The sequence below is a fragment of the Passer domesticus genome, chromosome 2, assembly GCF_036417665.1.
Source record: "Passer domesticus isolate bPasDom1 chromosome 2, bPasDom1.hap1, whole genome shotgun sequence".
NCBI classification, from domain to species: Eukaryota; Metazoa; Chordata; class Aves; order Passeriformes; family Passeridae; genus Passer; species Passer domesticus.
The window spans coordinates 108,839,691-108,853,616 of record NC_087475.1 but is presented as its reverse complement, the minus strand read 5'-3'; the positions used below and the strand labels follow the sequence as shown (position 1 = coordinate 108,853,616).

The window sequence follows — 13,926 nt, the reverse complement described above, 5'->3', positions numbered from 1 at the left end:
ACCAGATAGCCACCTTTAAAACATGGCTTTTACTTGGACAAGCCAAGGGTTTCAGCTAATTTGCAAGTATACATAGGCAGATTTTATTTAAAATTTACATATTTCTCTATTTGCCTTTCCTTTTTTACTTCTTTGCTATTGTAACAGAAATGGCTTGATTTCATTGATACCAAAGCATCATATGGGCAGGGAGGATGTGCTTTCTCTCATTCTTGTCTTTAGCTTTCTCCTCTCTTGACTGAGGGTATAAGTGGGCTGGCCTTTAGGGTGACTCAGCTTCAACATCACCTGGCAGCCAGCTGCCCATAGAGGTTTGTACTTGATTATCCCAGTCCTTCTGTTTCTTAAATTAAAGACAGCTTAGGTCAAAAATAAACTGGCTGACCAGACAATGACCTTTCTTAGATCCCAGTTTAGCTTTTGACTTGCTAATATCCTTCTACACCAAATATGCCTCTTAAGAGGTGTCAAGGCATTTACTGGTCTTTGTTCCTACATATATTCCCAGACAGCTGCACAGCAAGTACATCAGTTATCTGTTTACTATTTATGCTCAGTATGCAAAAATTATCCAGAAATTGCCACAGGTACCATTTTTGACTTATGCCCTCTCCCTGTGTTTCCCTTCTTCTTTACCAAGTATATTTAAGGAATTAGCAATGACATCCAGAGAGAAAAAAAAACAAACAACATGAAAAATAAGAACCTAAGAAACCCTGTTCATTTGGGTCAAGTGGTCAGACTTGTTTGTGACTGTGCCCTCCCAGTGTTCCACCTGCACACATTGCGAGGGGCTTCATTCCCAGTAAAAGTCTGTGTATCAGGAGTTGCTCACAGTACACCCAAAGGCACACCCACCATATCTATTACAGGAGCTCCAAACCCAAAGAAAACCAGAAAGATGGAACTCAAAGCACTTGGGGCAGTGAATAAAACAAAAACATGAAAATGTATGGCAGATAAGAGAAAGGAAGAGCTTTTGGAGCCTGAGGTGTAACAAAGATATTTCCTGTGGTTTTATCCGGCAAAAACCCCAACTTGAAACAACATAATCAAGAATAACAACTTCGTAGGCAGGATGACTTGGAAGAAAGCAAGAACCAGTTAGTTCTTTTTTAGCTCTCCTACAAATTATTTTATACTGCCATAATTTTAGATATCCCAAATTTCAGATATTACAAATGTTGGTAAATATATTGTCACCAACTAAAAATTGCTGTTTTCTGGGAAAGCATATGTAAGTTTTTAAGCAAGGTCTTATGATTAAAAAACTCCCAAATATATACCTTGCTAAGATTGTGGTTTATTTTTGGGTTGTAATTTTTCATACATTCTGATCCCACTGATATTGCTACAGTTTAAATATCTAAATTCTGTTTTCTACAGCACTTGGCTGAAAGGGAAGATAAGTAGAGTTTTTAACAGATAACTGAGATAGTTTTAGGTTTCAGTTGTTCTTGCAGAGAACACAAAGTCACAGCCCTGCTGAGGAGGAGATAAAAAGGCTCAAGGTACAGAATATTTGTGTCCTCATGTGGTATTCCCAAGGATATCCAAGATCTACTCTGAAGATGACCTGGCCAAGAAAGACAATCCAGGCTCTCTATTTCCTTCATGCTTGCCAAATGAATACACTAAATGAATAAAAAGATTCCTAACATTAAGAATTATGGTCCAAGCTCCTAAACATAAAAATCATTTTTTTTTAACAGGATGTTGTGGAGAAGCAAATCTCCACCCAGAAACCAGTATAGGAATATACCAGGTGGAATCTAACAGCAGAATATTCCTCTCAAAACCTCCAGCTTTATAAACTACCAGCAGCCTTGCCTGTTACATACTTGCTGTCCTGAGTGGCTTAGCTGCACTTGGGGGCTCCAGAACCCACTTTGACATAGTTTTAAATTAATCTCCCAGGCACAGAAGAAAATTTCCCCCCACACTTCTAACAAAGTGAACCAGAATGTGAGACATTGCCTTCTTTATGCATTACAATTATCCCAGAGCATTTTTTCTCTGTCCCTTAGATGGAAGAACCAATCTTTTCATATTTTGCATTCTGTCCTTGTTTCTCTTCAAGTTCCTGACACATTCTTTCTATGTTTTCCTGTACAGATACTAGGACAGCTGAGCAGGCTATTTTTTCAGGGGAAGAAGGAGGAAAATTAATCTTATTTTGCATCAAGTAAAACAGAGCAAGTTACATTCTCCTGAGAAAGAGAATACAATCTGGATCTCATGTTGGTTGCAAAGCTACCCCTTATTCAGAAAGCTGACTTGGTGCTTCTTCTTAATGTTTGTATATTGGAAACAGAATCAAAATAAGTTTAAAAGGCCACCAACCCTTTGCTCCCACCTTTCAGTAGAGGAGATGGAGCTGAAAGCAACAGCAGGACACATTGATATTGGCCTCTTGAAGGAATTTTCTCTCCATGAAGAAAAAAAGAAAAAGCAAAAACAGTCCTGTGAGATGAGAAGATGAGAAAAAAATTGAGGAAAATGAGAAAAAAAATAAAACCAATTGCTTTGAGAAGTAAATATAAAATAAACTGTAAAACACAGGTAGAAATGGCAGGCTCCTTCTAAATACTGAAAAGTGTGAATACTGAGAAAAAATAATTTAGAAAGTAATTTTGTTCTATGGTTAGCAATTGTTTACCTACCTGCATGTACTGCTGGTCCTCCTTTTCCATGTTTCTATTAATTCACCAAAGTTGTATATGTTTGCAGAAGAAAAAAAGCCTTGCTGTTATCTCTACAGAAACTACAGAGAGAATTCTAGTCTGTGTGCATATAGAGACAGGACACTGTGAAAAAAAAATAAATGGGAAAAAAACCACCATTTATTTGTTGTCTCTCACAATACAATTGATTTAAACATAAGGAAGTATAAGAAATTCAGTACATGTAAACTTAGGGAATTATAATCAGCCCAATTGCTTAAGATCTTACCTTGGAGTATTGACAGAATTTGATCCCAAAGCTACTAAATACTTCCAGTTTGATAACAGTAAATATGTAATTACCAGCAAACTGTTCTGTTGATCTCCTCTATGATTTAAGTCTACCAGAGGGATAATGTCAACAACCTTTCCTTCAGCTTGTTCTTGATATGGTTTGGAACAATTAAATTAAAAATAAATTAAATTAAAAATAATTTTCCAAACATTGTTGCCATTGTTGATTTTCCACAGGAATGTCCTGGGTCCTATAAGCCAGGTGTTGCTGCAGCGTATTAGAAATGAAAGGCAGCAATTCAGGATGTGTATAAGCAATATTGTGTAGGCTGCAGTGCCTCGTTGGGTTCGTGCAAAAGAGCTGCTTCCCAAAGCTTTAATTGGCACTTAGCTTCTTTTACAGCCTGTTTGCCCAGACAGCCTGCACCACGTCATCAAAGTGTAGCTGAAGTATTATTTTCTTTACAGGAAATAGGAACATTCGTTTGATAATTGGCATGAAAACTTGGCCATATTAGATTTAAAAGTCATTAGTTTCGCATCTGTGAGATGCTGAGTGCTCGTTCACCTCCAGGCACGCACAGCCACCAGGAGCGCGGCTGAGCTGCCTGGAGGCGTCTGTTCCTTGCGAGCTGCCTGGTGCTGTGTGGCTGCAGCCACTGCAGATGGCAGAGTGGCACCGCCACCCCTGCCAGCCCCAGCTGTGAAATACAAAGCTGCGTTTCGTGTCAGGTACATACAGGCAACCTGTGTATCTGTGATTGTGATATGTGTGGAAACTGACCATGGGACAGTTATAAAGACAATTCTAATAAATAACTGAGGAAGTAAAGCATGGAAGAACGCCTTTGAACCTATCTTTTGTTTGCAATTAACCTTTTAATAAAGGTTTATAAAGGTCTTAAGTTGATTTAGGAGCATTCGAATTAAAGCTTTAAGGATATTGCTCTTTGACAGGAACTTTCTGCTTCTAGCTAAAAAGAGATTTGCAATAATAACCTTTTGAAGTATAATTTTAGAATATCGCTTGTAGTAAGGATCTTTGAAACTATAGCTTTGGAATATATAAAAAGGAAACATGCTTATCTCGATGCCTTAACAAAATATTGAAAAGCATCTTGAGAAAGGAAGATGAACATCAACTCAAGGATTGACAGTTTCGACCAAGGGAAGCTGGACATCACTGTTATGAGATTTACAGTCCTTGCAATTAAAAGGTGAACCTGCATCTGGAATCTGGACCTCACCAGCTGGGAGACTTCTTTCTTCTTTCGGAAGCTGGACCCCACCATCTGGGGATACTCTTTGCTGAGATACATCCTGAGAAAAACTAAATCACAATAGTGTATAGAATTGTGATGTAAAAATTGGGAATAGAAACTGCTGAGAAAGCTTATGAACATCCCTATAAATATCTGTAAGCCCCAGCTATTGGCGTGCAGTTGGAGGGAAAATTTCCCCCACTGCACCCAGTGCTGTATTGCTCATACTTCACCATCTTTATTAATAAATTGATTGCTGCTTGAATATTGGCCTAGTCAAGCTTCTCATTTATAACACAGCCATATGCATGACCCCAACAACCATTAGCAGAGGTTTCTGAGCAGTGTGTTTCCCCACTCTTGTTTCGGGATATCTCACAATAACCCCAGTCTGAATGAGAAAGTGCAGTTTGCTTGCAGACCTAGAGCAGGAGGAGTAGCAAATAATGCAACCTATAACAATCAGAAAACACTTCTTCAGTAAACCCGGAGTATTCCTTAGGAGCATGCTGACTGATGAATGTTTTGGGCAACGGGATGGCAGATTTGGGTACGTACAGATGAAAAGATGGTTGCCTCCCAGAGAAGGGATTTCATGACTTCCAGACAGTGGGGGTTTAACTCTCATGTGTTTTGGCTCCTTGAGAATTATTGTTTTCCAATTTTTACTTCTAAGAAACCTGGAATTCAATTATTTACTGTAATTATGAAGTAATAACATGTTTTTTATTTGTATTTCATACACATGTGCATATGTATATATATACATAGAGAGAGATATACACATTTCAAAGAAATGTACTGTCACCATGATATTTTATGAAAAATCCTTTGCTAGGATTTTCCCCCTCCTGAGGCGCTGAGAGTCTCAGGAGAGAAATGTAAACAATAACTATCTGCTGCTGTTGGATGCAAGAGGTGCATCTTCCATTGGTCCATGTGGATTGTTTTCTTTTGATGACCAATCACAGCCACCTGTGCCGAGGCTGTGAGCAGTCACATTTTGTTATGCATTCTATTCTGTTCTTGTTCCTTCTAGCCTTCTGATCAATCTTTTCTCTCTGTTCTTTTAGCATAGTTTTTATGTAGTATTTTAATATAGTATATATCATAAGATAATGAATCAGCCTTCTGAGAAAACGGAGTCAAGCCACGAGTCTCCACACATGAAGTGTTCATCTCAAAAAGGTACTTTTGGGTTTTGTTATGGTTTTGGTTTGTTGGGGTTTTTTGTTTGTATTTTTTTTTCAGGATGAGAAAAGTGATGGGGAAAGAAAAAAGAAAATACATGTGCTTCCACAGAAGAAGCAGTTGTTCATTGCATCTATTAAAATTCAGGTACATTGCCATGGAGAAATCAGTTGATCAAAGCGAAAAGTTTGCTTTTATTTTTTTAACTGAAAATATACAGAAGAACTCTATGCATTAACAAACTGACATATTTTGCAAATTTTCATTTTTCTGTTTATGCTTTACGCTGGACCTTTCTCATGTCCTTTTGAACTTAGCAGTTCCAAGAGCAATCACTACAGTCTTGCTTGATAAGGAAGATTCTTCTCCAGAAGAAGGTACCCTAAACAGTGATCCCTTATCACTGTTGATACAGCTTTTAAACAGTCTGAAAGTATACAGATTTATGAACGAAGTGTGAAGATTCTCAAGAAAATGTTACTGAGTTTTAATGTTAGTTAAGCTTAGCTCACCTTTGTAAACCACAAGCACGCACTAAACCGCAATGTGAGAGTGCACACAATGTAACAAAACAGTGCTAGGAGGTTGATTCTGCATATCAATCTTCAGCTACATTTCTGCCTTTTAACTTCATTTACTGCAGCCTTTTTATTGATGATTGAAGTGAAAGGATACATGTTATGAAGGAGTACAGCAAATCTTTATAATCTTTTCTTCAACGGGTGGATTTTACAGACCCCTCAAGACAGTTGCAAGCACATACAATATTTCTTAATACATTGAGGCCTGTGTAATGCATTACCACAGTTTTGACCAATTTACCTTCTGACAAAGCAATAGCACATGGCTCTACAGTGCACAGCACCTGCTAGCTATAATGTTAAGCAAGTTCCTCAAAATGCTGTCTACCACCCAACTCCAATATAAAATCCACAAGTTTTTCCTCATCTCTGTGATACTATTTTCACAGGGATTTGCAAGAGTATTTGTGTATGATGAATTGCACAGGACTGTGGCAAAGGAATCATAATCTCTGTATCCAGACTATCCAGCACATGTACCAATATATATCATAAACTGATACATCAGGGCTGCAAGCTTCTGTGTAATTCATACAAATGGATTTGCTAACTCAACTTGACAACTCAGCTGATTAGACAAATAAAGTGTCTTGGATAACACAAGTGTCGATAATTACATTTTCCAAATGGGACAGCTATATTTCAAGCTGAAAATGAATGTACAATTGCTGTTAGAGATCATGAAAAATCTTGTACAAGAGCTAACAAGAAAAAGCAGGTATTTTATGAGAGATTGTTTCTTTTCTAGTCCTTGTTTATACTAGAGATTTGTATGGCATGCACACCTTAATTAAGAGCTATGTCAATGTACAAGCTGCTGAGCTCTGCTGGGCATATAAACCCTGGAGCTGGCAACACAGGCTAGTCAAGGGAGACACTAAATATGCAAATGAATCTTCCTTTCTCCATCCCTCTAACCCCCTTAAATTCCTCCTGCCCCTGGGAAGTGCAGTGTGCCCAAGAGACAGGAAAAGGATGAAGGGCCAAGGCTGGAGATACTCACTGCAGCAGCCCCTCCATACGTCGAGGGATGGGGGAGTGCATGGGCAAGGCAGTGAAGTGGCAGAAAAACTCCTGGACCTTAGAAATTCCTAGAAAAATAAAATGTAGAGAAAAATGGTGGGTACTGCTGGGTTATATGGTGCACTGAGAAAAGATGTGAACAGCCAGCCCCCATTAGAGACGCTCTTAGAACTCAAAGGAGAGAAGCCAAAATCTGCAATGTTTCTGATGCCTGCTTGAAATATTGAGCTGCAACCAAAGAGAACTAGAAAGCACTCAAACTGCTCAGGGGAGAATACTAAGATGAAAGAAGATACCATTAAGATAATTTTTGCATACAGGAGATCTGTAGAAGACAGCTCTTCTTCTAAAAGGAAATAGCAATTTTATGATCTTTAAAATTAATTTGGATACTCTCGCTGCTTTTGCAGAAAGCTTCCCAAAGAAAATTGAAATGGAAAAGGGTTTTTAGAATTAAGAATGATTTGAGATGATGTGACAATGTTCAAATGATGCTGTAACATTTGAAGAGTGAATTAGTCTCATTACCAGACTCTTCTTTTTTTCACTAGCACTGAATTTTTAAGAGAAATTTTGCAAAAATTATCAGAAATGTCCATTTATACAGTAGTGTCCTATTATTTAAAGAGCTTTCATTGCCAACATAAAGAGTAAACTCCTTGAGAACATGAAAACTAACACTTGTCAGTGGATTTGACATGAATCTAAAACTGAAAAAAAAATTAATGAGATGATTTAATGAATTTTCCACTGCTCCAAAGAATCTCTTTCAAACCAGCAACTGGAAAAATAAGAAAAGTATACTGTGCTAGAGATTATTTTTCCCCAAAACCCAAAATATCAAAATTGAGCCTAGACATGTTTTGTGTTCTTTTGAGCAGTAGAAAACAGCCATCAAAGAACTGATGACTGCATATTAGAAACAGAGACTGATTGCTTTTCCCAACTAGCAGAATGAGCGCAGAACTTGAATTTCCTTTTTACGGGCAATTTCAATATGATGCAAGATGCCGATCTGTATAAAAGGGATAAATATGTGCAGTGTTGGAAGACAGATGCTGTGCTTCTCAGCACACCAGCAATGGCACATGTTGGCCAAGGGAAAATCTGAACGTGTTACAGCTCCACCTACTGAAGCAATAAGAAATGATTGGAAGGGGTATAATTAGTCAGTGTAATGAACTGGAGCAACTGAGGGTCTGTGTAGACCCTGGAACAGATTTGCCACAGGTGTCTGATCAGCGCTTGTACTCCTGCTCAAGGTCAGGTAGTATCAGATACATACTAAAGTCATGGAAGTCAATCAACTTGCCCTATTTGAAGCAGCAGCTTGTTTTTGAAACTCCCAGGAATTTTACAGAGTTCATTTCTGCCTTTTCTTATAGTGACTGACTAGCACAAAAGTCAAGGTTTGTCGCTTCAGGATGCTGCTACTCTGGTGTTTTTGATGAAGCAACAGATATTCTGTTTATTCAAGGACCATGAAGTGAACAAGCATTTGCTCACCCTTTTGGCGTACTTCTTTTGAGGATGACAAAAACAAAAGAAAAGATTGGCCAATGTGAAGTTCACTTTGAGTTGGAGGAATAGCAGGGAGGTTAAAAATAAACTTTGAGAAAAATATAATAATGTAGCTGTTCTTTTAACAAAATATTAATCTCTTCAATCTAAGGACAGTAAGCATAAGTCAAATATGCAATTTCAACGAATGCTGGTTTTAGATATCTATTATCTATCTATCTGTCTATCATCTGTCTATCTATCTATCTATCTATCTATCTATCTATCTATCTATCTATCTATCTATCTATGCCTTATGGGACCACAGGCTGGCTCAGAGCCAGAAATTCTGGTTATTGCATATACCTTTAAGACAAAAGGAGTTCAGATAAGTATTTCCTACACCTTGAAACCACGTTGGCAGGGGAGAAATAAGTGAAAGATGTTACAGCAAAAGTTCTTAATAAATAACTAGTGTTTAGAATTTACTAAGAAAAGCACAAAGGAATGTGGCAGCACAGCACAACAGGGGTATGAATAGCACATATGTTTCATGCTACCTGAAAGATTCTTATAGTTAGGATGACTCTCTCTGAGTCTGAAAGTAGGAAGAACAAAATATTGGATCAGAAGGAATGAAGTGTTCAAGAACATGTCAGATATAAAATGTGAATGATGAGGCATTTATTTAGTCCAGAGGGTTCCCAGGGATCAAACACCCACAGAACACTGGCAACAGCACAGCTCAAAATATGCAGAACCTGGAATGTCAAAACAAAATGATATTAAAAAAAAACCCCAAACAACCTTTGTGGCACATAAACCAAACAAAAAAATGACATTGATAATAACTGGAAATTGAACATATGCCTAATGTTTTCATGCTGTAATTAAACAAGTTATGCTAAAAAGAAAACATTTACATCAGTGGGTAGGGAATGTGGAGTCAGACTCCTTGAAAGGTAGACACAATTGTGAGCATCTTGGTCCTGCATACAGAGTGTTTTTCTTGCCACTTGTCTGTGTGAAGGAATTTTCTTAACAAACACAGTCTGAAGTGCAGACTTGGATCCCAAGCCAGCAGGAACATCAGGTGTGTGAGGAATGTGGCTCAAAGGATGACAGTCCTGAAAGAGCCAAGAATGGATGAAGATAGCAATTTCTATGGACACAAAGAAGGAAGACTTAAAAATAGGATATTTATAGCATGGGCCACCCCTTTTTCATCTTTGATTCTTATGGAATCAATGAATGAAGAAAAAAGAGATATAAAAGCCAGGAAATCAAATCCCAGTGTTGTTGAACAGTAATGACAGCATTCAGCACAGACTCTTCTGAATTGACATGTTTTGGGGAGGAGCTGAAGAACATGGAATGCAGATTGAATTCAGCTGACATGAACAACTAATGTGACTCTTTGTGATATTTCCACTACTGAGCAAGATACAAAAACAATTTACGAATTAAAGGCAATCAGTAATCAGTTGGATTGATATTTTTTGCCTTACAGCTGCCTCTCCCCACTAAATAAAAGGATTTTGAAATAGCAGACATTGATGGAGGAAAAAAAGGAGCAGGTAAAGACCAACTGAACAAAGCTCTAAACTCTTGGTTGAGGGAGGTAATACATGGAGTTACTAGACCTAATTTGATTCTAATATCTCTTTCTCAATCTGTAACAAATGGAAGAATGTAGCAGCACATTATAAGATCTGAATGATTTCATAGTAAAATGAATTAAAAAAGGGGAAATGATACATAAAATAAGGGAAATATGATACATAAAAAAAGAGAAGTGGCAATAGGTACTTAAAATAGAACAAATCACAGAAAAGTCCATTAAATATGACTGAGAACCAAGATAATGGGCTTAATATTTAAAAAGTGATTGAACAAAGAAGGAACATGCAAATGAAATGAATACTAAATTAAAAACTGATACAACTCCAAGAATGATGGGAAAAGTGAATGTTGTCACTATTCCACATATTTAGAACAGAAGAATTGCAGTTTATTTTCAGCAGGAATGATTTTTTGGTCCCTCAAAAAGAATTTTAATATTACCTAACACCTGTAGCAAGGGTGGCTCTGAATGGTTATTGCTCTAGGAGACTCAGGCATTGCAGCAGGGACTCCAGCCTGCTGAAGAATTACTGAAGAATCAGAGGTCATCTAGAAGACATCAGCTAACTTGCTTTATGCTGAAGAAACTGAAAGGCTTAGGTTCCTACAATCCTTTCTGATCCAGGATGCTTTCCAATTCAAAGCAGGAAACCTGTAGCGTCATTTTTTGACACTTAATAGGAAGCCACCTTGAGACTTCAAGCAATGAAAAGCAACTCCTCAGGGCAAGAGCTAAAGATTTTACTATGTTAATACCACAACTCTTGAACATTCACTTTCTTCAAGCCAGCAGTCTTTGTTGTACCTCTTTATCCCAATAAGTTTATGCTCAGCATTTTCCAAAATGTCACGCACACTTTGATATCGCTCCCCAGACCAAGTGTACCTTCCAAGTTTTATGTGTGCTGCTTTCTACTGGGCTCAGCTGTTGACTTTAGATATCTATTTGCAGCTTAAATGTTTACAAAATTCACACAAGTACTTAGATAACTTCTGAATTTACCCAAAAAATGGTAGCAGCTGTACAAGATTTTTACGACTCTGATTGGAAAACTGCCTAGCAGGAACAATTACTTTATTATTCTTAAGCAGTTATTATAAATAAGCACTTATCACAATTAGAAAAGAAGTAGGAGAAATGCTAACACTGCTAGACAGAACCCAAACATTTAAATTTATATACCTCAGGCAAAAGAATTCCTTAAACGAGCCCTTAGTCAAGCTCAGTGGGATACAAAAATAAAGGCACAGAGCAAGAATTACTTTGACAGTAAATCCTCTGGGAAAACATGAGACAAGAAAGAGGAAAGCCACGAGTTTGTGATCCAGTTTCAGAAGTTTGAGCTGGAAAGGTAGGTTTTGTGATTGAAATCTAGGTTTAAGGACAGGCAAGGTCATAGTCAAAAAAAACCCCTCAGAGCCTTGGTCTTTTCTGATTTATATTGTTGGATTCATTGGGCTTGCTGAGTTTATAAAACACCTACTACAAGGAATTTTATGAAAAGTGCACTTGTTTGAAAATAGGTGTGAATCATTTATGAAATCCAGCTGTGTATATGACAGGTACAATCTGCACCTCACCCCTCAGCCAGCAGGCAGATTACAGTAGCGGGCAGGAAAAGAGCACTGGCCAAACACCATTAACTTGAAAAGACAGAAATAAGGTCAAGGTTAAACACTGAAAAATTTACTCCTGGACTCCACAGCTACAAAGTATGCAAGAAAATGTGCATCTAAACAGCAGTAATCTTAATCCTGATAAAAAACTGATAACCAGATCAAGACAAAAATCAAGTCTGTTCATACATCACACAGGGAACAGCATGCCAACACTTGTAACTTTTCACAAACAAAGAGGACTGGAAGCAAGCCTTCCTAAAGACTTACTCAAAGCTCTTACAGGAGCTGTGCCACCAGGATTTATATGTGTTAGACTTAAATACATTTGACATGGACTGAACACCCAGAAAACCCAGGACCACACTGTGCCATTTGTCTGGGTTTTGAAATTCCAATATCTTCTTTTGGCTAAGCTGCATTTCACACAAAGCAGCAGCTTTAGGAGAGCCCTTTTACTCAGACCTCCACAACAAGACTCAGCAAGATTTTACATATGTACCTGTGGTACAGACTGATAGGGCCAATGATTGGTCTTTCCATTAAGGATCTGTATTAACAGCTTAGCTGCTAAATAATGGATTGCTTCTGCTTGTACACTTAGAGTCTCTGTGCTGACATATGAGAGAGCTGGATCAGGTCCCAGCAGGAGTGGGAATCTGTCCACCAATTAGGTAAAGAAAGATTTCAGGAGCAGTTTTCTGTAAATGATGTGTTAAAAGATTAAGGGTCCCTTTTTAAAGACCTGCATAAGTGACCTATATTCTTATGTGTGTATTCTTTATACACTTTGGAGACAAGGGGAAAAAAAAAGAGGGCCATAATAAGGTGATATTTTTTACCATGTTTGCTGCCTTATGTGGCAGTAACTGCCAAGCTTTTTTTTGTCACAGATGGTTATGCTTAAACACACTTGCCTGCCAGTGTGATTTGAACTTTACTTAAATTATAAGTAACCCAACAATCTAAGTCAATTCCCACCATGACAAAAAGGTTATTTAAAATTTCAAGTGCAGTGGTTTGAAAATTAAAATATCCAAGAGTGAACAATAATGCAAATCTGCTCACCTGAGTCTAGAGAAAAAAAAGAAGGCAAGTGATTTGCAACTGCCTTCTCAGCTTGAAGAAATGTTCTCATCTGTGTGTCAAAACACAATAATAGCTACCTAGTCTTCCAGTCATTTCCATGCTGGAAGGCTGAAATGTTTAACATGTAAATAACTTTATCTGCAGATCTCAAAGTGAAAACTCTATGATATAGTGAATAGGAACTGCATAATAAGCAAAGAGACACAATCATCACAGAGTTATTAGACTGAAGTGTCCTAGGTGACCTCCACAAGCTTTGTGTAAATTTGAGATTTTGTAAATTTTCCTCACAGTAAGTTTCTCAGATCCTTGCAAGGATGCTTCAGTTGAGCATTTTCTCTAGAGTTGAATCTAACAGAAATAAACACTCACTATGCTTGGCTAGAAACAAGACCTATAATGGAATACTAGGGCTATGTTGCAAGAAAATTTACCAGTTGGTGGGATTTAATGATAGATAGGCAGGTCCAAGTCATGGCTGTCCTGCAGAGTTACTAAATCAGCAGGAACTGCTGTCAGTGTGAAGAGCCATAGTGAAAAAAAAGTTGAAAACAAGCATGGGTTGCTTGGAGAGACAGAGTCAGACTTGTTCCTCTGCCCTGCTTATGTTGCTTTGTTAGTCCTTTCCTGGTTGCAGTTCTTGGCCAACTACAAAGGACAAGGTTGTGTTTCCTGCTCACTGAGCATGGTTTCAGGGAGCTTTCCCCCAGTTTTCAGGGTGTTCTGCTCCAGGACCAAAAAAAGATTCAGCCCCCTTTTTCTTCCTGTCTTTGTGCTTGCTGTTGCTCCCTGTTGAAACCTGCAACAAAGCATGAGATATTAGCATGGACACTGTGCACAGGGAACACCAGCAGCTGCCACAGCTTTTCCACAGATTTGTCTTTCACAGCCTCAATTATTTTTATTTTTTCACAGCTTCTTTTCATCAACAGGTACAGGCTTTCTGTTTAGTCTATTTCTTCTCCCTCTCAGCTCAAGATTTCTAAGATATTCCTTCTAATAATTAAGAGTCAGGTTTTATTGTCATATCTGACATGCTCTCTAAAGAAAAAAAAAAAGCAGGACAGAAAAAGAACAGCTAAT

General features: G+C 37.9%; 1 long non-coding RNA gene across 4 annotated transcripts in view; it reads right to left on the bottom strand.

The window, feature by feature from the left end:
* Positions 1 to 4,965: 4,965 nt before the first annotated feature.
* Positions 4,966 to 13,926, bottom strand: part of LOC135294816 (uncharacterized) — a 29,483-nt gene continuing 20,522 nt past the window's right edge. For all 4 annotated transcript variants that reach the window (XR_010356843.1, XR_010356844.1, XR_010356841.1 and 1 more), the window contains one exon: positions 4,966 to 13,642. This is a non-coding gene — a long non-coding RNA (uncharacterized LOC135294816). The remainder of the gene's footprint in view (positions 13,643 to 13,926) is intronic.